Source organism: Bos grunniens, chromosome 19 (genome assembly GCF_055505025.1).
Source record: "Bos grunniens cultivar Pamir isolate PY7600 chromosome 19, Bosgru_T2T1.0, whole genome shotgun sequence".
NCBI lineage: Eukaryota > Metazoa > Chordata > Mammalia > Artiodactyla > Bovidae > Bos > Bos grunniens.
The window spans coordinates 29,249,206-29,277,129 of record NC_141183.1 but is presented as its reverse complement, the minus strand read 5'-3'; the positions used below and the strand labels follow the sequence as shown (position 1 = coordinate 29,277,129).

Below are 27,924 nucleotides of genomic sequence, written 5' to 3'. Positions count from 1 at the left end.
ACGTGGGACCTTAGTTCACCGACCAGGGATCAAACCCACATCCTCTGCCTTGCAAAGCGGGTTCTCAACCACAACAGCACCAGGGAAATCCCGGAAGACCTGTTTAAGTAGAACGCTTGAACTGAGAGCCCAGCAAACAAAAGCAGGGTAGGACTAGATAATTCCTCACATCCTCCCCAACCTCAATCTCCCAAATCCAAGCCCTTTGATTTCTCCAAGGCTCAGAGTCAATAGATCCTCAGCCATGAAACAACAGATTCTCAATCTCCCAAATCCAAGCCCTTTGATTTCTCCAAGGCTCAGGGTCAACAGATCCTCAGCCATGAAACAACAGCCACAGTTCTCCACACCCACCAATTCACCAGGAAGGTTCTGGGGAAGGGGGAGAACAGCTGCCAGAGAGCTTTGAAAACTTAAAAGGCGCTTCCCTAGAAAGTGAAAACAGCAGCCCTGTGCGTAAAAATCCTTCAGCACTTCAGGCCACAAAGAAGTAAATGCTGCTACTCTTCCTAATAAAACTGAAACAATTATTATTATTATTATAAATGCCCACTCCTTAGGTTCGGGAAAAGTCAAGCCATTGAAATAAATCAGAGACTTCCCTAGTGGTCCAGTTGCTAAGACTCCACACTCCCAATGCAGGGGGCCTGGGTTCGATCCCTGGTCAGGGAACTAGATCCCGCATGCCATAACTAACACCTGGTGTAGCCAAATAAATATTAAAAAAAAATAAAATAAATCAGCGACACAAGCAATTCTCAACTACTTTTGCAGGGCTCTTATCAGAATCCAAACACTCAGGAAACCCATGTCTTGTCATGGAAGACAGTTACACAGAGAGTCACCTGCATTTCTAGAGAGGATTTCCATAGAGGATGGGGCAGTTTTCAAGACTGTACACACCATGCTAGCTTTCATCACGCGAGTCTTACATTTCTTCACACCCCAGGCACATGCTTGGAGTCACACACCCTGCTGGAAGAGAGGTCTCCCCAGAGCACCCCATCCACCAGGCACAGGGAGGCAAGAAGCCTGTGTAAACCGAGATCAGTACACCCCACAGCACAACCCAAACACGCTCCTGGCCGGGGGGCTGGTGGGATGCAGTCCTGGATCGTGCCTCACTCTAATCAGCACTTTACCAAACTCTTCAACAGCCAGTAACTCCTCCAGGACAGTGGAGGACAGCCTGGCCTGCTGTAGTCCATGGGGTCGAAAAACGTAGGACACGACTTAGCAACTGAACAACAACTCATCCAGTGGGCTTCCCTGGTGGCTCAGTGTTAAAGAATCTGCCTGCCAGTGCAGGAGACCCAGGTTCAATACCTGGGTCGGGAAAATCCCCTGGAGAAGGAAATGGCAACCCACTCCAGTATTCTTGCCTGGAAAACTCCATGGACAGAGGAGCAAAGGGGTCCATGGGGTCACAAAGGGCTGGAAACAAGTGAGCAACTGAGCATGCATGCAACTCATCCAGTGCTTCCAAAAGAAGAACTCAGCAAGACTGGTAAGGATGACTGACGCAATATTAAAACTAAAGAAGCAAAAAAGCTTTCAAAATGTAAAAATACAGTACAGATTTTTTTTTAATTCAGATAAATAAGAAATGAGATCTTGGCAGACTCTGACACAATCACCTGTCCAGCAAACACAATCGCTGGAATGAGCATCACTCAGGAACAACCTGTAGGCCCTTTGGATGTTAATGTAAATACAGATGAAAACTTAATTATCAGTGCAAATTCAATCCCTGCTGAGCAGGATTCAGCATACGATCTGTTAGCACCTAACATCCGTAGATAGAGCTACAAGATGCACAAGTTTTCTGCCAAATCTTCATTATCTTACATAATTGGAAGAGGACAAAGACAATTAAAAATTAAAATTCACCTTTTTTCAATCATTTTAAGCTCCTCCTGGAGGTGGAAAGGAACAACTACTTCTCACCTTTTTCTGTTCAAGTTCTTAGTGAATGTTAAAAAGAGAAGAGGGATAACCCTGAACATCTCTCTAAAAAAAAAATTCTAAAATATCCCAGAGAGCCCAAGCTTCTAGTTCCGGCACCGACGCTGCATCACCGCATGACCCAGTGCCTCTCCCTGGGCCTCAGTTTCCCCATCTGAACCCTCAAGGTGGATAAACCCATCCTCTTTCCAGCACAGGCTCCGACGCGTCCCCAGGGCAGCTAAAGGGCGAAGGGCCCCAGACGGAGCCCATGGGCGGAGAAATGGGTTTCCACAGGCCCCTGCCGGGATTTCTGGGGACAGCGAGCTGTCCTCCCCTCTCCCCGCGGCAAAGCCACCGGGCCAACTCCAGGTTGCAAACAAAAACCTGTTGGCACGGACTCCTCTCGGAAGGGCTGGCCTCTCCCAAGGCGCTAGGCTCCCGGGAGCCGCCCCACGGGGAGAGAGACGAAGGGTCCTCTGGAAGAGGCGGCTCCACGCACCCCTTCACCCACCTCGACCAGCCCGGCAGGACCGCGGGGCGGGGTCTCTCCATCCCACGCGGAACAAAAGGCAGCTGGAGCCTGGCTCCGCCACCCCCGTCCCCGCTGTGCCGTGGGGTAGGGAGGGCGAGCCCGGTCCCTGCGGAGGGGAGGGGGCCCGTGGCAGCCCAAAGGGGGGCGGCCGGCACCTGGACGAGGGCGGGGGCGCCCCGCCCGGGGAGGAGGGGCAGGGTGGGTCCAGCGGAAAGGTGGACGGCGAGGCCTGGACGGGCTCCCGGAGCTGCGGAGGGCGCGGGAAGCCCGGGGCTCCGAGGATACCAAAGGAAGAGCTCCCTGAGGGAAAGGCGGTGGGGCGCGGTGGGGCGCGGTGGGGGGGGGGGGGTCCCTGCAGAGGAATGAGGACCCAGACGGGGAGGGGCCGTGCTCCAGCCCGTGGGGCGGGGCCTGTTGGGTAAGAGGAGATCCGGCCTGAGGTACAGACCCGACTGAGACTGAGGGGTGTATACTCCGGGAGGTGGTAGGGGGAGCTGCGCTCTGGGGGCGCTCTGGGGAGGGGCAGGGTCCGCGCCCTCGGTCCGCTCCGGCCCCCGAGCCCCGAGGCCCCGGCTCACCTGCGCTCCTCCGGGCCGACCCGGGTGCGCGGCTGCGGCCTCCAGTAGAGCTGAGGAGGCGGGAGCGACTGGAGCCCGAAGAGTCACAGCCGCTTCCAGCTCGGTTTGACACCCACACACCAGCCAACATGGCGGCCGGGAGGGGGCGCGCCGGCTGCGTGCGCGCGCCCGCCGGCCCCTCCCCTCTGCCCGGCCCAGGTCCCGAAAGGCCCCGCCCCCTGCCGTCCGGCCCCGCCCCGTGCCCCGAGGGCCCGCCCTTCCGCACGGCCCAAGTCCCGCACGGCCCCGCCCCCTACCGTCTGGCCCCGCCCCGCGCCCGCGGGCCAGGGTCCCAGCCAACCCAGGCTTCACTTTCTCTGACCCCGCGACCTCCCTCGGATACCCACGACCCCACGCAGACTACCCAGCCTTCCCACCACACCCCACAGCCCACGCCCCAATACTCTAAACAACACCCAAAACCTACGCACGCGTGCCAACGACCCCACACCACTGCACAAACCGTGGCAAATTCACCCCGAACCCACGCACACGGCAACCTTCACTGCTGCTGCTGCTGCTGCTAAGTCGCTTCAGTCGTGTCCGACTCTGTGCGACCCCATAGACGGCAGCCCACCAGGCTCCCCCGTCCCTGGGATTCTCCAGGCAAGAACACTGGAATGGGTTGCCATTGCCTTCTCCAATGCATGAAAGTGAAAAGTGAAAGTGAAGTCGCTCAGTCGTGTCAGACTCTTAGCGACCCCATGGACTGCAGCCTACCAGGCTCCTCCGCCCATGGGATTTTCCAGGCAAGAGCACTGGAGTGGGGTGCCATTGCCTTCTCCGGCAACCTTCACTCAGACCCCACAAATCCCCCCATATCTCAGGCATGTCCCACAGGTCCACACACCCTCTCCTCCTTCACACACACACACTCCCAGAGCCCCCAGCCAAAGCTCAAACACGCTTTCCCTCGCAGTGTGCGCTTGTAAACATTACCAAGTCCGAGAGGTGGAACCGGATGGTGGGGGTGGGTGGTTGTGCAGGGGCGCTGGGTGCTGGGGTACAAGTGTTACCCTTGGTGAAAATTCACTGATGTATGCTACAGATGTGTCACTTTAATGTATGCATTCTACTTCAGTAAAACACACCTGAAAATTATTCTGAGGATGGTGCAGATGCTTTGCTAGACTGCTAATGACATTATGACCCTAAGAAGGTGGGGCACTGGGTTCACCCTCCTCCTGTGAGGGGCTTATAGATCCCCCGGTGCAGGCTCGCCCCTTCACAGGGCCTCGCACTCTCACATAGGAAACACGTCCTCCCTTTGGTTCAACCAGGGCCCACGAGACACCTACTATGTACTAAGAACCATGCTGGAGGAGGGCCAGACCCTGGAGAGGAGCCCAAGCCCACCTTGCTCCAGTCACAGTGGGGTCAGCAAAGACCCCTCACAGCAGGGTCTGGGGATGCATCAGGGCTTCCTGGGTTGGCAGAGAGCACCCTCCCGCAGCCTGTGATCCAAGGAGGCCCAGGTGACCTCAACAGTATGCCAAGCTTTGGTTTCAGGGGGGCTGTGTCCAGAAGTCCCACTGTGCCCTCACTGGCAAAGGCATGGAAGGCAAACCACTGTCCTTCCCCGAGCCCCATATTCCTTCCGCCTGTGTGAGAGGATATGGGGGATGACAGCCCTCTGTTCTCACTAGCTGGAATCTAGACTACCCTTCTCTGGCCACAAGATAAGAGGGAGAGAAGAAAGGAGAGGGAAGACTGGAAGGAGTGATGAGGGGGAAGGGAGAAGCAGAGAGAGACACTAACACCTCTGCAAAGCCATGCAGCCATCATTCTTTTGAAAAGTCCAACAGTGGCAGTCCTAGAGGCCAGAAACCGCTTGTCCAACCTGCCTTCAGACTCCACATGCCTTCTCTACCAGAAAGTGAATGGAGCCCTGTGTGCCTGCCCCCAGAGGCAGGAACCTGAGCTCCCGATTTTAAACCCGGTCCACCCCCATCCTGGAGCACCCTCCTGGTGAGCCCCGGCTCTCTCCTGGGCCTTCCTGGGCCTGCAGGAGGGCAGCACTCTCGCTGAAATCATGGCCCTCCACCCCCCAAAGAATCTGCAGCTACAGATGAACTTGTGCCCACACGCAGCAGTTGCCGGCACAGGCTGGAGTGCTGTCCACAGATTCTACAGACCAATGCTGCCACTAGGACTCCTTGGGAGGATGGACTGCAGTCTAGCTGTCCTGTCCACACGTAAGCACTTGAAACGTGGCCAGTGCAACCGAGGAGCTGCAGTTTTAAGTCTTTATTTAACTTTAGTTGATGAATTTAAACAACCACGTGCCCCCACCAGGCATGGCGCTGGCCCCAAACCTCACCACGACACCTCAAGGTGAGCCTTCATATTGTTCGAATTTTACAGGAAAAAAGTGAGGTTTGGAGAGATGCCGGGCTGGATCACCCAGGCCAACATTTGCCTGCAGAACCCAGTCCCTTCTACACCCAGCTTGCAAATCTGCACTGCCACATAGATTTAGGAAAGAGAGCTGGATGCAGATAAAGAGATGATAAGCCAACCACAGCCCAGGAAGTGAGCTGGAGAGCAATTCACGGGATCAAGCCAAGCTGCAGAGTAGGGAGGGCCTCCTAAGGCTGGAAGACCATCTCCCCTGTGCAATGTCGGAGGGGACATTCCTGCGTTCCTCAAACTCACTTCTCTTTCCTCACGCCTTTTGAATCCCAGTGCACTCTGGCACTTCCTCTGTTGGTTCATCCCCATGAGGAGTCCTTGAGGTTAGCAGTGCCATTCCCATTTTAAAAATAAGGAAAGAGAGGCAGCGCACGGCCATGCTGGGATTCAAAGCCAGGTTCTCCTGGGTCCACAGCATGTAAGCTATCTTACAGAGGAAGGTGCAGGATAAGTCAGATACTCTGCCCAAGGCCCAAGCTGACCCAGGGCACAGGCTGGAACAGTCATGCTCATCTGCCTTCCTGGGGCTTCCCTGTGGCTCAGTGGTTAAGAACTCACCTGGCAATGCAGGAGACATGGGTTCTATCCCTGGATCAGGAAGATCCCCTGGAAAAGAATGGCTACCCACTCCAGTATTCTTGCCTGCAGAATCTCATGGACAGAGGAGCCATGCAGGCTACAGTTCATGGAGTTGCAAAGAGTCAGACACAACTTACAGTTTGGAGGTGAGTCTCAAATGCCTAAAGAGGCAGAGTGATGGGGGCCAGTCAGGGTGATGAGGGTCAGAAGCAGGAAGAAATGGCTGTACAGATGGGAATGTCTCTGGGGTTAGGGAGGGAGGGCTTCAAGGGGGAGGCACTGCAGGCAGGGAAGAGAGGGCGTGCCTTGAAGATGGCATGCATCTTCTCCTGGTGAAGACGCAGGAGGTCTCAGGGAGCTTCATCCAAGGTCTGAACTCCAGATCCAAATCCATTTGTCCAGCAAGCAGAGCCTATGCTGGCCAGCCCTCAGGTTCCCCATCTGTGAAGTGGGGGTAGCAATTCCTCCCACCTTGAGGGATTGCATTTCAGTTCAGAATGAGAAAGCAGAGAAGGAAAGCTTTAGAAATTTAGAAGCCCTAGATGGGCGGTGGTTCTTATTAGGGCACAGAGATAAAGCTACCCTGGTCCCTCCAGGGGCTGGAAGTCTGAAAGGGCAGAGGAGTCCTGAACACAGACAGAAACCAAAACACTGAAACCACAAGAAATCATAAGGGAAAGGGCATGAGGGCTCAGAAGGAAGCTTCCTTCTCATTTTTAGGGAAGGAGCAATATTTGCAGTATTTTCTACATTAATCAATAACCTGGTAATTCAGTAGAGATTTGTATAACACCTTTCTTCCACAGCTCTCATCATGCCTGAGAAACAAGTTTTTATGATCTTCCTCAGATTTCCTCCCTAGGGCATGAAGTGTAACAGTAAACAACAGCATCAGCTTAATATATAATTTTCAATCTGTGACCCAACATTTCTAGTCTTTATTGACCATTATTCCTCAGGTTTTTTCCCCTATAGTGGTGAACATTCCAAACAAGATAGGCTATTTTTATTGTTTTTTAATGTTATTTATTTATGTATTTAGTTTGGGCTGTGCTGGTTCTTTGTCGTGGTGCTCGGGCTTCTCACTGAGGTGGCTTCTCTTGTTGGAGAGTAGGGGCTCTGGGGGACGACAGAGGATGAGATGGTTGGATGGCATCACCGACTCGATAGACGTGAGTTTGAACAAGCTCTGGGAGTTGCTGATGGACAGGGAAGCCTGGCATGCTGCAGTCCATGGGGGTCACATAGAGTCAAACATGACTGAGAGACTGAACTGAGCTGAACTGAGGGCTCTAGGGTGCCTGGGCTCAACAGCTGTGGTGCACGGGCTTAGCTGCCCCGTGGCATGTGGGATTGTCCCAGACCAAGGATTAAACCCTTGTCCCCTGCCTTGGCAGGTGGATTCTCAACCACTGGACCACCAGGGAAAGTCTTTATTTTTTGTGTGTGGGGGGGGTAAACATCTTTAACCAGAGAAGGCAATGGCACCCCACTCCAGTACTCTTGCCTGGAATATCCCATGGATGGAGGAGCCTGGTGGGCTGTAGTCCATGGGGTTGCTAGAGTCGGACTCGACTGAGCGACTTCACTTTCACTTTTCACTTTTATGCATTGGAGAAGGAAACGGCAATCCACTCCAGTGTTCTTGCCTGGAGAATCCCAGGGACGGGGGAGCCTGGTGGGCTGCCGTCTATGGGGTCGCACAGAGTCGGACACGACTGAAGTGACTTAGCAGCAGTAGCAGTAGCAAATATCTTTAACAATAATGCTTAAGGGACTTCCCCAGCAGTCCGGTACTTAAGACTCCACACTTCCACTGCATGGGACGTGGTTCCTTCCCTGGTAGGGGAGCTAAGATCCCATATGCTGCACAACTCGGCCAAAATAATAAAAATAACAATAATCCTTAAAAAAGTGCAGGGGCTTCCCTGGTGGTCCAGTGGTCAAGAATCTGCCTGCCAATGCAGGGGACACAGGTTCGATCCCTGGTCCGGGAAGATTCCACACGCCTCGGAACAACTAAGTCCGTGAGCCACAACTACTGAGCCCTTGAGCTTCAGTTACTGAAGCCAGAGCGCCTAAAGCCTGTGCTCTGCAACAAGAGAAGCCACCACAATGAGAAACCCACTTGGCTGCAACTAGAGAAAGCCCGAGTGCAGTAAAAAAGACCCAGCATAGCCGAATAAATAAATAAATCTTTAAAAAAAAAAGCATGCACACATTCTACAAATACCTCACCAGTACTTTTCAAAACTGCCAAGGTCATAAAACACATGAAAGACTAAGCGGACAAGATAGCTCAATAATACCTGCTTCGCATAGGAGACCATGGGCAGGAAGCGTGTATTCCAGGGCCACATGCACAGCGGGCCCTCGCACTCTCAGGATCCAGTGCTGTGGGAAGAAAAGCAAGAAGACTGGCCTTGGCTCTGGAAGAGGCCTCCGGCTGGGGCTGCTGGAGCAGACAGTCGGGATCTACCAGTCTCTCCGGAGACCTCGGACCTCACCTCCAGACTGGTTCTCCCTCCGCCCTCTCCTCCCACGCACCTGCTCCTTTTCTGAGCCCCTCCTTGTGAAGCAGGTTTGTGCTGGGGCATCAGGCTGGGGGAGGCTGACCCAGACACAGCAGTTACAAAGCCAAGACACAGAGGTCTCAAGAGAGGGCAGGAGGCCAATGACCTCAAGGGGTGAGGCAGTGCAACAGTTTTGGCCATTTAGACCAGAAAAAGGCAAAAAAAAAAAAAAAATCCCCCCAATCTTTCTTCTGCTTCTTTCTCTCATTTTTCTCTCCCTTTCTTTCCTCCCTCCCCCTCCTTTTTGTCTTCCTTCCACTTCTTTCTTTAATTTCTTATAAGAAAATACAAGTTGAGGACATAAAGCAAATATTGTTAATTTTTGTAACTGTGCTTATCTAAGAGATACTGAGCAGAAAGATGAGAATAAAATTCCATCTTCACCATCTTCATCTGAGTGGCTGGATACAAGCCGCCCACACACCCAGACTGCCAGCCAGCCCGGGTCCTCTCGGGCCTCCCTGCCTCATTCCTGCCAGGTTCCTCTGTTGGCACTGCTCCCAGATCCTGCCCTGCGCCACACCTATTCCCCGGGATCTCCCAGATGGCTTGCATGTGCTTGCCTCTGAGCGCCTGAATGTGCTGTTCCCTCTGCCTTGAGCACCTCTCCACCCCGGAGGATCCTTCTAGAAGTCAGCCTGGCCCAAGTGCTCATAGGTTTTTAGGATCCAGTGGGCATCTTGCCCTGGGGGCCTCCGTTGATGCCATGGGCATCCTGGGACCTCCCCCTGGACAGTGATGTGGGTTCTGCCACCCTGTGGTCCTGCAACTCCTTGACTGGGGCCTGGCCTGGCCTCCCTTACCTGCGTCTCCTCCCCTGCAGGGTTCTCCCAGGGCACAGTGTTTGAATGTGTGTGTTGAGGAACGATAGGGGACGGGCCATCACTGGGGGAAAGCCCTCCCGAAGCCCAGGGACCCCAGCTGTGGTCGGTGGGGGTGCTTGTAGCCACACCCGGCACCCCACACAAAGAGCAAGTTAGGGATCCCGGTCCGGCTGCTGCTCTGTGCTGGGGACCAGACCACAGGCGCACACGGGGACCCTCAGAGCCTCTGCTTCCTCGCTGCACTCAGGGCCTGGCCCCCTCCCTGGCAGAATTTCTGGGGAGAACACAGGAGGACATGTCACCCCTCTCAGCCTCTCCAAGGACTTGGCACCACACTTAGAATCATCCACAGCCCCTCCCATGGCCAGAAGACCCTGCCCCTGCCCCTTCCCCCAGTCCCCCCCGACAGCACAACCGCTCACTGTTCAAAGTTCCCTTTGCCAGGAATGCCCCTCGCCACATGTCCGGAGGTCCAGATGCCCCGTGCGGGCTCTCTCCAAAGACAGACAGTGCACCCCTGCCACCACCCGCTTACCCTATGCACCTCCCCACTTCCTGCAGACTTGAGTTACAGCCACCCTGTCTGACAGGGCTGTCGCCCGGGGTTCCAGTCCTGACCACCCCACCAGCTGCAAGACTGGGCAACCTCCGAACCCTGTGAAGCGAGGTGTGAAGAACCTGGTGGGGTGAGCGCAAGGTTGGAGCAGGTCCGGAGTCCACCTCCTTGGGGCCAGGCCACCACAAGGTCACAGCCACACAGACCCCACCGTGCAGCCCCTCTCCTGAGCCCTCCCCTATCATCCCACTGGACCTTCACACCAAACTTTCACACCAACAAGAAGTCACTCTCATGATCCCATTTCACCAACGAGGAAACTGAGGCACAGGCAGGCGAAGTGACCCAGCTAGGAGGCAGCAGCCTGGAGCTAGGAGCCCAGTCTGTGCCCTTACCCACTCCCCCATAGACAGGGACTGTCAAGCCTGTCCCATGCACTCAGCCTGGGCTCAGGCCGGGAGTGAATCATGACTGAAGGTCTGCATTGAACAAGGATTTCCTGCTTCCCTGCGAGGGAGGGTGGAAAGGAATCCAGTGGAGGGAACAGCAAGTGCAAAGGCTGAAAGTCAAGAGGATGAAGGACGGCTCGGCTGCTGGACAGTGGGGCTGGATCAGGAGGCCACAGAGGCTCAGGGCAGGTAGGTGACCTGCCCAAGGTCACAAGTGCCCACCTTGAACAAAGATTCCAATGGCAGTTGTTGGTTTGGACGTGACTGCAGGAGTCACATTTAGGAGCGTGGGGAAAGAGAGGGAGCCCAGAGCTGTGGGCACCTGACCCCGCCCTCTGGCTGTGTGGTCCCAGACCAGCCACCAGCCCTCTCTGAACCCAAGTTTCCTCTTTTGTAAAAGAAGCCCCACTAAATATCTCCCACTAAATATGTCCCAGGAGATAAAAGACTGGGAGGTGTCCCGGGACAGAGGGTCCTGTCTGGGTTCCCGGCCCTGGTCCAAGCTCCAGGAAGCAGGCGTGCCCCAGTGAGGGCTCTCTGTGGGTGCTAAAGCCACAGGAGGCAGGCAAAGTGCCCGGGCTGTTACCACAGGGGCCCCGAAGAAACCACATCACGGCCACCACAGCCTCCACCGACCCACGGCGACTTCCGCTGCTGCCTCTCTTAGGGCAGCGTCTCCTCCCGGCAGTTAGCTGTCCCTCCACCAATACCTGCCCCGGGAGGCTGTGCAGCTGCAGGCCCCTTTCAAAATGCCGCAGAGACTCCTGTGGTTGAGCCCACATCCCTGCCTTCCAGCGCTTGTGACCTCAGGCAGGTCACCTCTCTGCCCTGAGCCTCTGTGGCCTCCTGATCCAGTCCACTGTCCAGCAGCCGAGCCGTCCTGCATCCTCTTGACTTTCAGACTTTGCACTTGCTGTTCCCTCCCTTGGATTCCCTTCCACCCTCCCTTGCCGCCTAAGTAATGGCTGTTTCTGCTTCAGCAGTCAGGCAGTGCCCTCCCAGGGGAGGGAAGCCCTCACTGGCCGCCCCCAGCAGACTAGCATGGGGCCCCTTTCACCTCCCCCCGCCTACTCTTCCTCGGTAGCTCTGAGCCCAGCTTGTGAGCTGGTGTTTACTCCTCTGATTACCTCACTGCGAAACCCAAGAGGGCACAAACTTATCTTGCCTCCTGCCAGAGCTCAGGGCCTATGGGGGGACTGGCACCAGTAGGTGCTCAATAAATGCTTGTTGAATAAATGAATTCCTGTCTGGAAACACTTGTCCTTGGTCAATTCCTTGGCCTTCTGGACCAGACTTAAATGTTACCTTCTACAAGCAGTCTTCCCTGATTGCTTCCCTGATTCCTCTTCTAAGTTTTCAGAATTCCCTCAAGCTATTTCACAATCACAGATCACCTTGCCTGGGTCCAGTTACCAGGACCCTAGCCTGCTCCCAATCCCCCTTCTCTAAGTGAAAGCTGGAGGGAGAGACCTTGTAGAAGGCTGGGGGGCTGAAGTCCAGCACTGACCGGGGTGGAGATGTGAGCAAGACCTGTGACAGGAAGGAGGTGGAGGAGGGACAGGGAGGGGGAGGGGAGGGCGGTGGCGGCAATTGGACTGCAGGCAGCTTGCGGTGGGGGGGGTGGGGAGTGGGGTGGGTCTGGTATTTCCTGAGATCACCCGGAAATGCCTGGGGCGGACCTGGGGCCCTGGGAGGGGACGAGGGGATGGCCCTGGAGGTCCACACCCTCACGCCACACCCACAGGGCTTAGGTCACTGCAAGCCTTCCTTCCAGTAGCCTCGGGGTGCTGATTGATCAGTCCCTTCAATCAGGAGAAGGAAACAGGCCCAGAGGGCCAGAGAGTCGAAATGTCTCCAGGGCCAGGCTGTGCCCTCCAGGCATCTCCCCATCAGGGCTGCATGACCCACTAGCCTCCCCATACCACCAGAGGTGAGGGACATGGACATGGAGGTGGAAGGGGAAATGGTCACCAGGCTGATTTCTGCCTTCTGGGTCAGCAGGGCACGTCCCAGCCCCCACCAGAACCCACACCCCTTTTCACATGGAGACCGAGGCCCCAAGAGGGGCAGACAGAGGAGTCAGAGTCCACCCTGGGCTTGACAGCTTCTGCCAGAGCTCAGGTCCTGCTGTCCAGCCTGTAGCTGTAGGGCCTCCGAACAATCTGCTTTGCTTCTCTGACCCCAGTTACCTCTGGATGGTGGGGATAAACCCAGGCCCGGCTCAGAGGACTGTGGTGAGAAGTAAGTTGATCTGGTAAATTGCTGTTGGAGTACACAGCATGTGCACAATAAATGCTGGTTATTATAAAAGAAACACGCTCAGACCTCCCCCACCTCTGAACGGAAAGTCTCTCTCCTGGACCTTTACCCTCCAGACTCCTGCCCAGCCTCTCCTTTCCCATACCTTCTGAGTTCTATCAAATACACATTTTCTATACAGTTAAGAATGTGTTGGGCTACAAAAAAATAGAAAACGGATCAGAGTGGCTCAGGCAAATAGGAGTGCATTTTCCTCCATCCCAGTGAGCTTGGAGATCAGCTATGGTTGGCACTGCTTTGCCTACCAGTCCACTGATATTAGGGTTCATATCTCTGCAATTGCTTGACTTTTCCCTCTTGTTTTCAGTATGGCTGCAAGTGTACCTGGCATTGCACCTGCATTTACATTTAGGACAGGAAGGAAGAGAAATGGTTAAGCTTAGGATGAACTGAAATAATCTGTCTCTTACCATACAGAGAAATAATTTCCCAAAACTTACCCCTACCTCCCACCCCCCACCCTACGGATTCCTTAGATCTAATTGACCAGAACTGTGTCACATGACTGATCCTAACTAACTGCAAGGGAGACTAGGAAAGCCAGTCATTTCTCTTTTCCAGCCTCTTAAGTGGAAGGCCACAGGGGAGGGTGGGTTGGTGATGGCAGATAGATAGGTCAGCCAGCTGATGGATCCCCTCCCTCCAGCCTGGCCACCCCCCAGGCCGTGGAGCAGGGCCATCCTGTCAGGTGGGACACAGACTGTTTGCCTCAGTCCCCACCACTTGCCTTCTTTTTTTAAATTTAAATTTTAATTAATTAGTTTATTTGATTGTGTTGGCTCCTACTTGTGGCATGCAGTGTCTTTCATTGCGGCGTGCAGGATCTAGTTTTCTGACCAGGGATCAAACCTGGGCCTCCCACGTCAGAAGCAAGGAGTCTTAGCTGCAGGACCTCCAGGGAAGTCCCTCGACCACTCCTTAATGTCTCAATGTATTCATATTTCTTTCCTGGTTCTTGTTGGTTCTGGAATTTGCACCCCTGAATTAATGTATTTATTTTCCTCTCCCTGACCTTATTTCAGAGAAATAACACAAAAACACCCTTTTAGGTATTTCATAAGTGTGCAGCGAAAGTCTTCTTTCTACCACAGAACCCAGGCACCCAGGTCCTCTCCTTAGGGGTAAATAATACCTTGTTTGATTTTTTTATGCACATATAGGCAATTCTACCTATGTTTTCTATTCTTGGATAGAAAAAGGGATGGACCCTTTTTAGCTCAAATGTGAACATGTACTATACATTGTCCTATACTTGTTTTTTTTCCCCCATTTACAATATCTAACAATATCACTTAGAGATCACTTCCTGGGACTTCCCTGGTGGCCCAGTGGTTATGACCCCACGCTTCCACTGCAGAGGGGCATGGGTTGGATCTCTGGCTTGGGAAACTGCATGCCACGAGGCCCAAAGTAAAAAAACAAACAGAGGAAGATCACTTCGTACCTGCACACGGACTCCCTCTTCAGTCCTTTTTCTGTCTGACTTGCTCTAGCAAGTCCCTCCCTCCTCCTCTTCTTTGAGCCTCTGTTTTTTCCTTCACAGAGGGGGTCTGATAAGCAATACCAACCCCAGAGGACCACTGGGAGAATTCAGAAGTGTTGGTTTATGATGTCTCAGAGTCTGGGAGACCAGGCTTAGTGCACACCCTGCTGAAGGTGAGGTGAGTTTTCAGAACCAGAAGGGATAGAGGCACGCAAGGGGAGTCCCTGGAAAAACAGCAGTCAAGTGCTTCATGCGTATTGTTTTATCTTTCCTAGTGGCTCAGACAGTAAAGAATCTACTTACCAAAGCAGGAGACTCTGGTTCGATCCCTGGGTTGGGAAGATTCCCTGGAGAAGGGAATGGCTTCCCATTCCAGTATTCTTGCCTGGAGAATCCCATGGACAGAGGAGCCTGGTGGGATACAGTCCATGGGGTTGCAAAGAGTCAGACACAACTGAGCCGTGAACACTGTCACGCCACTTTCAATCCTCACAGCAATCTTCTAAAGGAGATGCTCTGATCGTCTCTATTCTACAGAAGGGGAGCCAGAGCAGCCAGGTGACTTGACTGGAGTCACACAGCAGAGAGTGCTCCAGTTAGGGCTTTAGTCCACAGTGGCCCTTCCGGTGCCAGCACCCAGGCAGCTGGGCACCACGTCCAGACACGGGCCGACTGCCCACATCTGCTGAGCAGTCCCCAGGCTGAAGGGGACCCCCTCCCTGGGCCCTCCAGGTCACTCCGCCTGGGAAGAGACATCTGGAGCCACATTTGTCCCTGTGCTCAGAGCAGGCGAGGCTCAGGGTCTTTCTATCCACAGCGTGGAGCCAGGTCAGTTGAGGAACTTAGGGACCCAGAGGCCCAGGAGCCAGGCTGCTCGTCTGCTCTTTTCCCACAGGTTCAGTCCGGCAGCGCCATCTGGTGGCGACTGTCAGATCGCAGCGCCCTCCGCCCGCCCGGGACTCAGCCCAGCCCCAGGTTCTGGGCGGGGTTTGTGGGGGTGCGGAATCCCGGGTCCAGACCATCAAACGAGGTGGGAAGCCTGGAAAGAGCATCAGAGGGGCCTGGGGCCACAGACCTTGCTATGGCCCTGTCCTGCCGCCTATTCTCCATGTAAGCTCGGCCACTGTGGACTAAAGCCCTAACGAGCACTCTCTGCTGTGTGGCTCCAGTCAAGTCGCCTGGCTGCTCTGGCTCCCCTTCTGTAGAATAGAGACGATCAGAGCACGGAGGCCTTGCCTCAGTGCCCGGCTCGCCTTTTACAAAACCCACTCACTGCCCCATCTCAGCGTGTGCAGAGATCCCTCCTGGTGCTGATGCTGAGCTGGGCCCTGGAGTAGGGCAGAGCCCAAGAGGAGCGAAGCTGATGCTTCAGGACACAGACGAGGAGCAAGGACAATCAACTGTGGAAACTCCTTGAGCTGCACGTAGGTATATGCCACTTTCATGGGAAAGTTTCCTGAGAGGATAAAATGAATTAAATACAGGACATTAACTAAGTATTGTGAAAGGAAATGCATTACATTTCCTACCAGTGTTTCTTGAAAAAGATGTTTAAATTGGCTTTTTAACGGTTTGCCATGAACCACACAGAGTTCCAGGAGAGGCACCTGCATATGAACTTATTGCAAGGCCCCTCCCAGTGCTCTGGACACCTGGGCAGGTGAGGGCACTGCAGCTTAAGCCTTGTTAGCTTCTCAGTGAACTTGCCCTTATTGCCCCACTGTCGCCTCCTGGCTTCACCCCACCCCTTCCCTAGCTCCCCCCACACTTGTCGCTCCTCGTACCCCCAGCACACTCTCACCTCAGAACCTTTGCATCTGCTGTTCCCTCTCCCCGAAATGCTCTTCCCCCAGGTCTTCCGGTGACTCCCTCACCTCCTTCAGGTTTCTGCTCCTGTCACCTCCTTGGGAAAGCCTCCCCTCACCACTCTACTTAAGGTAATTCTCTTACTTCCTGACCGCCGCTCCACGACACGTCTCATCACCTGCCAAGCCCCACATCTGACTCACCGTGCTCTGACCCATCTGCCCCATGAGAAGGTAGCCCTGTGGTGCAGGGGTCTGTCTCCTTCACTGGAACAGCGCTGTGCATACATTAGGTGCCTAATGAATGCCACAGAGCCCGAGGAGCCTGATCAAGCCTGGAACGGGGACAGCGTACTGGGGCCCCAGACTGGGAAGTGGTGATGATGAGGACGGGCAAGGGTGCTCAAGACAGAGGGAAGAGCAGTGGAAAGGCACGGGGCACTGAGCTTCTCCGAGCCTCCGTTTCCCCATCTGCAACGCCTCAGAGGGGTGCTGGTGAGGAAACGCATCTTGAGCAGGTGCCCAGTAAGGGCTCAATAAATGTCAGTTGTGATGTTCAGGTTGCTTCCCTCTGCTGTGAGAGACTCTGTGTGAGTGGATAATTATAGCGATTACAACAGTTAATCCCGGTTAAGCTCACTGTCTCAGTTTGTTGTTGTTCAGTCGCTCAGTCATGTCCGACTCTTTATGACCCCATGGACTGCGGCACACCAGGCTCCCCTGTCCTTCACCATCTCCCAGAGCTTGCTCAAACTCATGTCCATTGAATAGTCGGTAATGACATCCAACCATCTCATCCTGTCATCCCCTTCTCCTCCTTGGTTCTTCCAAAGCAGACCTGAGACAAGAATTTATTTGGGGACAACCCTCAGAAGCCCTGGCAGAGGTGAGGGGACAGAAAAAGAGCAAAGGAGTGGGTCCTGCTTCTCAGGGTTGCCAGGGCACAGGGGCTGGATAGAGCTCACCCCAGCACTGTCCCTCCCATCAAGGGCTGGGAAAGGTGGCCTTTGCCTCATCGGATGATGTTTGCTCTGGTGCCCTTCACCTGGGCTGAGTGTCCTCAGTTGCAGAGAAAGCCCTCAGGTGCTCCAGGTGTAGGATTGCCAACCGCAGCAAATGAGAATACAGACTTCCTACTTACATCTGAACTACAGGCTAACAATGACTGGTTTTTAGCATAAGTATGTCCCATGCAATATTTGAGACAGGCTGAAGAAGGACTTGTTTATCTGAAAATCAGATTTATCTGGTGGCCTGTGTTTTATCTGGCAACCTCTTGAGGTGGGAAGCCAAGCGCTTGTTTGGAAATGCGGGGCTGGCTTGGTGCTGGCAGGGCTGTTACTGGCCACTCAGCACTCCTCGTGTGTCTTCCCACTGCTCTTCCTCATGACCTGGCAGCTCATTCCAAGCACTATGAATCCGAAGTTTCTGGTTCTCTGAGGTCTGAACTCGGAAATCCCAGAATGTCACTTCTGATGCATTCTCCTAGTCTGGGCCAGCCTGGATTCAAGGGGTGGAGAAATGGGCTTCACCTCTTGTGGGAATGACAGGTGTGTGCAGGGAGGGAGATGTTGCTGGTGGCCATTAAGGGGGTGGTCAACTGCACTGGAAAAGCACTTCTTTCTTTAGGTCTGTTGATTACATCCAGGTTAATCTCTGTTGATCATGTCCAGGGTAAATTTCTGCACAGCTTAAAGTAATTCAAAATTTCCCAGTTATGAGTTATGACCCCTTAGTGGGTTGTAAAATCCATGTATGGAATCCCAAACTGATGAGTTTTTAAAATTCTTTTTACATTTTTAAATTAATTAATTGGTTACAAAGCATGTGAGATTTTATTTTTCCCACCAAGGATCAAACCCATGCCCCCGACAGTGGAAGCACAGAATCTTAATCACTGGACTGCCGGGCAAGTCCCAAACCAGTGAGTTTTAAAATATTCTTTTAATTTGTAACTTCTGAATATGCACGAAAATAGAAAGTCTGAACCCCCTATACCATCACTCAGCTTCAGTCCCCACCAACATTTTTTTACACATGTGCATCTACCTGCCTTTGAACATTAAAAAAATATATTAAAATGGGGTGGGATAAGCTAGGAATTTGGAATTAACATATACACACTATTATAAATGCCTGGAAAATCCCATGGACAGAGGAGCCTGGTAGGCTGCAGTCCATGGGGTCGCAAAGAGTCGGACACGACTGAGTGACTTCACTTTCACTTTTCACTTTCATGCATTGGAGAAGGAAATGGCAACCCACTCCAGTATTCTTGCCTGGAGAATCCCAGGGACAGGGGAGCCTGGTGGGCTGCCGTCTCTGGGGTCGCACAGAGTCGGACACGACTGAGGCGACTTAGCAGCAGCAGCAGCACTATTATAAATAAAATGAAAGTGAAAGTGAGGGCCCTCAGTTGTGCCCGACTCTTTGTGACCCCATGGACTGTATGTAGCCCACCAGGCTCCTCCATCCATGGGATTTTCCAGGCAAGAATACTGGAGTGGGTGGCCATTTCCTTCTCCAGGGATTTTCCCAACCCAGGGATCGAACCCAGGTCTCCCTCATTGCAGGCAAACTCTTTATGGTTTGAGTTACCAGGGAATCCCATAAATAAAATAGATACATATGTTTATACAAGGACCTACTGTATAGCACAGGGAGCTATACTCAATATCTTATAATAATTTGTAATGAAAAATAATCTATAAAAGGAATATATATATAATGAATCCGGACTCCCCTAGTGACTCAGTGGAGAAGAATCTGCCAGCCAATGCAGGGGACACTGATTCAGTCTCTGGTCTGTGAAGATGCCACATGCCAGACCATGCTGCATATGTGAGACATGTGTAGCGTGTACATGTGTGCATGCTAACTGGTGCCCCACCACTACTGAGCCTGCATGGTGGGATGAGTGAAGCCTGAGCCCTCTAGGGCCCGTGCTCCACAAGAGAAGTCACTGCAATGAGAAGCCTGTGCACCGGAACACAGAGTAGTCCCTGGTCACCACACCTAGAGAAAGCCTGAGCACAGCAACACAGACCCAGCACAGCCCCAAATAAAATAAATAAATAAAATTATATTAAAAAAAAAAAACTTCATTGTATACCCGAAACTAATACAACATTGTAAATCACCTATACTTCAAGTTTTTTTTTTTAATGGGAAAAATAAAGTAGATAGAATAAAATAGAATAGAAAATATCAGAAAAATAAGGGTATTATTTTGTGAAATTTTTGTTTCATTTTTATGTATGGTGTAGGTCAAAATGTTAAAATGTGTTTGAAAAAAGCTTTTCTGATACATAATTTCCCTTTGAACTCTTTAAAGAGCACTGGCTTTTGTGAGAAACAGTGTCCAACAGCGTTTCATAACATTGTCTTGTTTTTACGGTAATTTCCCTGTTGTTATTTACAAAGTGACAAAACTTCCACTTAAGAGTAGCGCTATGTTACTGACATTTTAAAAACCGTCCTCAAAAACATTCATCTGTTCATGGAAGTTTTCAGTTCTTGTTAAGCAGTATCGTTTGGGAAGGTGAGAGGCAGGGATGACGCGAGGGAAAGGCCTCAGCCTGGACCCCCGCCCGGGTGGCTCGGTCCCCCGCTGGACCCGAGGTCCGGACTCCCGACTCGGCTTGAAAGGCGGCCTGTAGTTCCGAGAGATGCCATGAGAGGGCAGACGCGGCCGCCGACCGAGGGGCTGCGGGGTGTGCGGCAGAACCCAGAGGCTCTCCGGATCGATCCCGGTTCTCCGTTACCCAGGCTGCCCCTCCACCCCTCCCCCGGTAAAACGGATTCCTGGAAAGGTTAAATAATATGAATATAACATATAGTTTATGAATGCGTTCCCCCCTACAGCTTCATCTCAGATGCAACTGTGGACCTCCCACAAGGGCCGTGGGCCATTTAATGAGCGGGAGGAATCCAAGGAATTTTTATTTAGCTGGTTTGCCTTGGAAAGCGTGGGAGCGGAGGAACTCGGTGATTAAACAATACGGGTTGGGCGGGGTGGGTGGAGGGAGAAAGGGAAAAAAAAGGAAGAACTTACACCTAATGAAAGCTAACTATAATTCTATTTCTCATCAATAAACATAAGGATATTGGTATAAAGTTTTGCAGTCTCATTTTTTTTAACTGCAAACACATACATACATAAATATATGAATATTTTATCCACAAATTCAAGGGCATGAGCAATGTCACATTAGTTCATTAAGAATTTTCCTTTACTTTAAATAATGACTTGTTTTTAGAAAAGTAACACATACTCAACAGAAAGAAATCCAAGCAATTTACTAAAGAAAGTACAGAGACAATAAGCAGTAGAACATCGTCACCAGTGGAGGTGTGTATTTCATGACTATCTCACAGATTTCTCCCTACCCAGCTTCACTCGTCTCTATAGGGTGAGTGAACAGACAGACAGATATGATCATGAAGACTGGGATCATGATCCATGGCCTGTGTGTGGTTTTAAATTAATTAAGAGATTTGGGGGGAGGGGCAGTTTTAAGTTTATAGAAAAATTGAACAGAAAGTACAGAGAATTCTCATATATCACCTCACGTCTTCCTCACCCAGCCATTTTCCTATTAAAATTCTGCATTGTGATGTGGTACATTTGTTACAATTGATGAGCCAATATCAATGCATAATTATGAAATAAAGTTCATAGGGTTGCATTAGGGTTCACTTTTTGTGTTGTTCTTTCTGTGGATTTTGACCAGTGTATAATGACATGTATTCACCACTATGATACCACATTGGCAAAGTTTCACTGCCCTCCCCCAAACCCCATGTTCCATGTATTCATCCTTCCCTCCCTTGAGCCCCTGTCCACCACAGATCGTCTTCTGATTCCTTTCCTGGAATGTTGTATAACTGGAACCTACAATCATCTGGATTTTCTCCTGTGATGTTAGCCTTGTTGTTAGTCACTCAGTCGTGTCCAGCTCTTTGTGACCCCATGAGCTGTGACCTGCCAGGCTCCTCTGTCCATGGGATTTCCCAGGCAAGAATACTGGAGTGGGTTGCCATTTCCTTTTCCAATATCAGCCTATGCTTCTCTTAAAATAAACATTAAAAATAATTTTATTGCAATTTAGAATATGAAGAAGAAAAGTGAAATTGAGTAAATTCTAAATTTGAGATGCATTTTTTGTAACCATAAGAAATGTGGGTTCAAAATGAAAGTAAAATGAGAAAAAGAAAAGAGGAAGAAGAGGAGGAAGAAGAGGAGGAGGAGGAAGAAGGAGAAAGGAAAGTGAATTCCTTACAAAGAATTCCTGTAGAGTTAAGACAGAGTTTGTGAAAGTCATTAACACATTGGAGTCTTTCTTTTAAACCATACATTTTAAACTTAGATATGAGTGTCTCTCTATAATAAAAGATAAGGTGACCAAAATATTTTTTTACACTGAGCCCTGGCAACTTCTGTTACTTTGACTTTGTTAACATGTGTAATACATTTATGTCCTGTTCTGCAGCCCTGAGTCTTCTCATTTTGTTTGAGTTCTGCAAAAGGTAAAGAATCTGCCTGCAGTGTGGGAAACCTGGGTTTGATCCCTGGGTAGGAAAAATCCCCTGGAGAAGGGAATGGCTACCCACTCCATTATTCTTGCAGAGAGAATGCCATAGACAGAGGAACCTGGCGGGCTACAGTCCATGAGGTCGCAAAGAGAAGGACACGACTGAGCGACAAACACTTTCACTTTCCACTGGAAGACATTTAGTACTTACCCTCAGTCCTTTTTGCATCAATTTTCTATTTCTGAGTTCTTTATATCAATTCCTCATAGACTGACCAGATTTTATTATTGAGTAGTTTTTTTTTTTTTTTAAGAAAGTCCAAATGATGTAATATCTGCTAAGAGTAGCAGTCAGAGTCTAGTCAGGAGACCACAGTTTAAACAGAAGTTTGGAGAATGAATTGCTAACTGTGACCAAAGGGTAACTCTAAGGAAAGCCTATGGTTCCTTAGTGCTGAGGGAGGGTACCCCAGGAAGGACAAATTTGGAAGGGGTTCACACCTTCTTGGGGAAAGTGAGTTTTGACCACTGGATAACAGAGGCTCTAATCTAGTCAGGCTGACCTGCTGGACTGACAAGAGGGTGCTCTCTTTAATTAAAAAAAATTTTTTTTTTAAAATCTTGTGATGGAGACTTCTAAGGTTTATTCTCTTCAGTTCAGTTCAGTTGCTCAGTCGTGTCCGACTCTTTGCGACCCCATGAATCGCAGCACGCCAGGCCTCCCTGTCCATCACCATCTCCCGGAGTTCACTCAAACTCACGTCCTTCGAGTCGGTGATGCCATCCAGCCATCTCATCCTTTGTTGTCCCCTTCTCCTCCTGCCCCCAATCCCTCCCAGCATCAGAGTCTCTTCCAATGAGTCAACTCTTCGCATGAGGTGGCCAAAGTACTGGAGTTTCAGCTTTAGCATCATTCGTTCCAAAGAATGCCCAGGGCTGATCTCCTTTAGAATGGACTGGTTGGATCTCCTTGCAGTCCAAGGGCCTCTCAAGAGTCTTCTCCAACACCACAGTTCAAAAGCATTAATTCTTCGGTACTCAGCTTTCTTCACAGTCCAATTCTCTTAGCAACTTTCAAATATGCAACACAGTCTTATTAGTTATAGTCACCATGTTGACAGTACATCCCTATGTCTTATTTTATAGAAGTGAAGAGCTATGGCTTATTTTATGGCTGAAAGTTTGTACCTTCACCCATTTCGTCACCTCCAACCTCCCACCTCTGGCAGCCACCAATCTGTTCTTGGCATCTACCAGCTTGAGGTTTTCGCTGTTGTGGTTTTGTTTGTTTTGTTTTTAATTCCTCTTTTAAGTGAAATCATACCATAAGGTATTTGTTTTTCTTTATCTGGCTTATTTTTCTTAGCATGATGCCCTTGAGGCTCATTCAGGTTGTTGAAAATGGCAAGATCTTATTCTTTTCCATTTATGTGGGATGTCAGGGGACTTGCTAGGGCTCTCTCATTCCTGGACCACATCAGCCGTTAAACTCCACTAAGTTCCTGCTGTTTCTTTGTTGTCTTCCAATCACATCCTGGGTCATTTTCTACCAACAGATGCAGTCAAATTCTGGCTCCTTTGAAGGAATAGTGTGTGATTGCCATAGACAGAGAAGCCTGGTAAGCCACAGTCCATGGAGTCGCAAAGAGTCACATACAACTGAGCAACTAACACCTGTTTGATTATTTGCTCTGACCCCAGAAGGGCTCCTGCCTGGGTATTGTACTGAAAACTAGTTAGCTTCCAGTCTAGCCTGGGTGTGGACTCTCCCCTCCGTATCTCCGTAATCACCACCGTTCTTGACAGAATTTCAGGCTTGAATTTCTTCACTCTGTGTTGTTGCCAGAGAGGTCAGTTCCTTTGGGAAGAGAGTAGGAGCTGTCCATTTTATGGCCAGTTTCTATCCCCAGGCAAAACCCAGGGAACAATGGGTACGTTCTCTCTGAGTAACACGCCTGCTTTAGGAGCTGGAGAGGGAGAGGCAGCCTGAGAGCCATGAGCAGCCACCACTTCAGGAGCCAGGGCTGGAGGCCAGGGTGCCAGGAACTCCTGCCCACTGCACTCTGCGTAGAGATCCTGTTTCATGGAGGGGCGTCCACCTCTCCACCACACTCAGGCAGTCAGCCTCAGTGACACTGACAGCCTGGTCCTCCCAGGAAAAAAGTCCTAACTGGGAGCTATAAGGAGGGGCCCTGGGTCCTGGGCACAACTGTCTGGAGGCTCACCAGCTGTGAGGAGGCTGAAGGGAGAGAGTGGTTTTGGTTCAAATACCACAGACTCTCACTTTTCTTATCAAATTGTCATGAATGTTCTTGAACAAACGTTTCTTCATTTCTGTTCACCCTTCGGGCCATTTCCAGAAACGTTCAATATTTTTATTTTTACCACTTCTCACCAGTCTCATGGGCAGCAAGTCTGCAGTGGAATGTTGAGCTCACCTTGCAGGGGGTGCTGACCTCTGAAGGTGGAGGCTCTGTGTCTGTTGTCTCCTTGTCAGCATCTCATCCACAGAGCCTTCCTGGAGCCAGCACAGGTCGAGGCTCAATGATGGGCAGAGGAGCACATCTGGTTTTCTGCCACTCTCCTGGTAAACCTGCCCTCCCCGCCCCATGATGAAGCCCAGAGAGGTCACTTGGGTGTGTCCGTCGCTGTCAGATAACAGAAGGCTGCATCCAGCCTCTCTAGAGAATCCAAGGGTCTCGTCCAGTCTCTGAACTACAGAGCTCCAGCTTCACAGATCGTGGTCCCTGGAGCCCCAGGCCCAGCTCCGGGCCTGGAATGGGGGGCGGGGGGGTCAGTTCCTGCTCGCTGTCCTCATGGCCTGGTCTCAAGTTGCCATTTCTGACTCAACACCGGGACGGCCCCGAGGGAGGGGGTGTGTATTTCCTGTGGCTGCTATGGTAAGTCACCACAAGCTCAACATCACAAGATCACTCTCTACTGTTCTGGGGGCCAGAAGCCCCAGCTCAGCCTCACTCGGCCGAGGAGAATGCGTGGGTGGGGCTGGTTCCTCGTGAAGCCCTGGAGAGAGCCCCTTCCCTGCCCTTTCAGCCTCCAGAGCTGCGCTCCTGACAGCCCCTGGCCACTCGCCCTTCCTCCATCCTCAGCCACAGTGATTGCTTCATCTATCGCCTTCCCCCGGGATATTCGAGATCACATCTCAGGCCCACCTGGATAACCCTGGACCACTTCCCCATCTCAAGATCCTCAACTCAATAATGTCGATGAAGTCCCTTTGTCACCTATGGGAACACTCGCAGGCCCAGGGGTCAGGCCCTGGATGTGTCTGGGTGTTAATCAGACTGGAACAGGGGGCTGGGGGGCCTAAGGACCAGACAGTCCTAAGTGGCTGGTTCTGCTACAACCAGGCATGGCCAGTGGCCACCAGTGCTTGTTCAGGGGGTGGCTTTTGAGGGGCCTCCCACGGGGACTCAGCTGCAGCCATGATGGGACCATTAATGGTCTCCCAGCTGCCAGCTCTGCACCCCCTCATTTTAGGCCCCAGCATGCACCCTCAGTGGGGTGCCTGAACCCCCAGGGGGTCCTCCCAGTCAAGTCCCACTCCCAGGGTCCTGCTGGGCCTCTGAGAGTTGGGCGCATATGCCCTCCCACCAAGATTTGCTGCTCACCCGTCCACCCCCACCCCCACTTCCTGGCTCTAGACTGAGGCCACATGGCCCAGGGGTTATGGCCCAGGGGTCATGGCCCAGGGGTCACAGCTCTGGCCTGGGCTCAGCTCTGCCACTTATCAACCGCAGACCTTGGGAGAGCGACTCACATTTTTGTATATGACTTGGCACAGAATAAGCATTTTGAAAAACAAAATAAACCAGCCCCCAAGCCCCCAGGCCCCAGAGGACACTACTTAGTTTTATAAAGGGAGCCCTCCCAACTCTTGCCTCCCAGGCATCTCAGACTTGGGGCTGGGTGGATGACCACCCCCCCACCCCCACCTCCACTCCTCCTCCCCACCACATTGCTCCATTCTGAGGCTTTGAAACCTCAGCTGAAACGGAGCTGGAGCCGCAAAGAAACACCTGCTAACATCCTGTCCCTGAGCAGGGGCCTGGAGGAAAGGTGAGGAGAGGTCCTGGAGTGGGGTCAGGGTCGCTGCCCTCTGCCCTCTGGGGGCTCCAGGGAGGCGACAGCTCTGCCAGAGCCCTCTTCTTTTCCCTCAACTGTTGTTTTTTCTTTTTTTTTTAACTAAACCTTTTATTTTGAGATTACTGTAGTGTCACATCTATCTTACCAACTTTTTACACGGAAAAATTTCAAGCCTTTTGAAAAGGTGTGAGAAAGACATGACACTCACATCCCTCTTACCTGAACTAACCAATTCACATGTGGTTAAGGGCATCATTTTTAATCTATTATCCACAGCTTTGTAATTACACATAGAGGTAAATGCAGAAATATGCAGACACCAACTCTGTCTACTAGGAAACACATTTCTAATATATATAATGATTATTTTTTTTTATGTTCTTGCTACTTTTCTTTTTTTTTTTTACTTTTTTTTTTTATTTTTAAACTTTACAATATTGTATTAGTTTTGCCAAATATCGAAATGAATCTGCCACAGGTATACCCGCGTTCCCCATCCTGAACCCTCCTCCCTCCTCCCTCCCCTACCCTCCCTCTGGGTCATCCCAGTGCACCAGCCCCAAGCATCCAGTACCGTGCATCGAACCTGGACTGGTGACTCGTTTCATACATGATATTATACATATTTCAATGCTATTCTCCCAAATCTCCCCACCCTCTCCCTCTCCCACAGAGTCCATAAGACTGATCTATACATCGGTGTCTCTTTTGCTGTCTTGTACACAGGGTTATTGTTACCATCTTTCTAAATTCCATATATATGCGTTAGTATACTGTATTGGTGTTTTTCTTTCTAGCTTACTTCACTCTGTATAATAGGTTCCAGTTTCATCCATCTCATTAGAACTGATTCAAATGTATTCTTTTTAATGGCTGAATAATACTCCATTGTGTATATGTACCACAGCTTTCTTATCCATTCATCTGCTGATGGGCATCTAGGTTGCTTCCATGATTATATATAATATCCATGTTAGTCGCTCAGTTGTGTTCAACTCCTTGTGAGCCCATGGACTATAGCCCACCAGGCTCTTCTGTCCATGGGATTTCCCAGCTGACAATACCGGAGTGGGTAGCCATTCCCTTCTCCAGAGGACCTTCCCCCCTCAGGGATCAAACCCAGGTCTCCTGCATTGCAGGCAGATTCTTTACTGTCTGAGCTACTAGGGGAGCCCCATATATAATATATATAGTGATTTATTTAAATATATAGGATATATGCGATTTTATTATTTTTTTCCTGTCTCTGTCTGTGGAGAGGCCCTGGGAGCAATGATGCCTCCACAGTAATAAGCACACCCAGTACCAGCTCAACCTTGGGTTCTAACATCACTTTCCATTAAAACCATCCTCCCTCTGCCCTTCAGGAAGGGCTGGTTCTGGGTATGAGGCAGAAGTCCTGGAGGAGCCTGGGATGTGTCATCAGAGAGATGGGAGGTGCTCAGAAAACCACGGGGATTTTTAAGGACAAGGGGCATCTGGAAGGGGTCCCACTGATCAAATCTAAGACAATGTAAGCATCAACATAAATAATAGTAATGGATCATAATCATAATATCTGAAAGCAAGATGTCACCTTATCAATATAAATAAAGGAATAAAAATTCTTTTTTTTTAAACAAAAAAATAAAACCAAGCTGACTTCACGCTGATTCAGCCAGTCCCCGTCCAACACCCCAGGGCTCTTCCTCTCTCTTTTTGGGACCGTGGTCACACTCCTTCCCTGCACAGCAAACTCCATCCTCCGTCCTTGGTTCTGACGGCTTCACCACATTCAGTGGTTTAGGTTCTTTCCCAAGAGACTCAGCCTCATCCCAGAATTGCCGCACTGATCTCACCACCCACAGCAAACCTAAGCAAAGGTCCGCATTTATTTTCAGTCCTTTTTGACCTTAGGCTCACCATTCCACTGAAGGTGCCCAGTGTTTAAACCAGAAGAGGCGCCTTCTGAGTTGGGCACTGATGGATGAATAGGAGTCTCCTGAGAAGAGAAAGGGGAAGAGGGGCCATGCGTGTGGAAAGGCTGGGGGCGATTTGGGCATGTGAGGTGTCCCCCTGCTGCGGCTGCAGCCCAGGTTTGTTCAGAGGGAAGGGGAGTAACAAAGGATGGGTCTGGAGAGGTGGGGTGGGGAGGAGTAACAGGCAAGGCCCTGGTGGTTGGGCCAGGAGCTTCAGGTCAATAGTGGGTCA

At 51.2% G+C, this 27,924-nt stretch overlaps 1 protein-coding gene across 14 annotated transcripts in view; it reads right to left on the bottom strand.

Annotated features, from left to right (window-relative positions):
* Positions 1-3,193, bottom strand: part of EPN2 (epsin 2) — a 52,708-nt gene extending 49,515 nt beyond the window's left edge. For all 14 annotated transcript variants that reach the window (XM_086358513.1, XM_086358522.1, XM_086358517.1 and 11 more), the window contains exon 1: positions 3,058-3,193. The gene's annotated coding sequence lies outside the window, so the exon portion shown is untranslated. The remainder of the gene's footprint in view (positions 1-3,057) is intronic.
* Between the last annotated feature and the right edge of the window lie 24,731 nt (positions 3,194-27,924).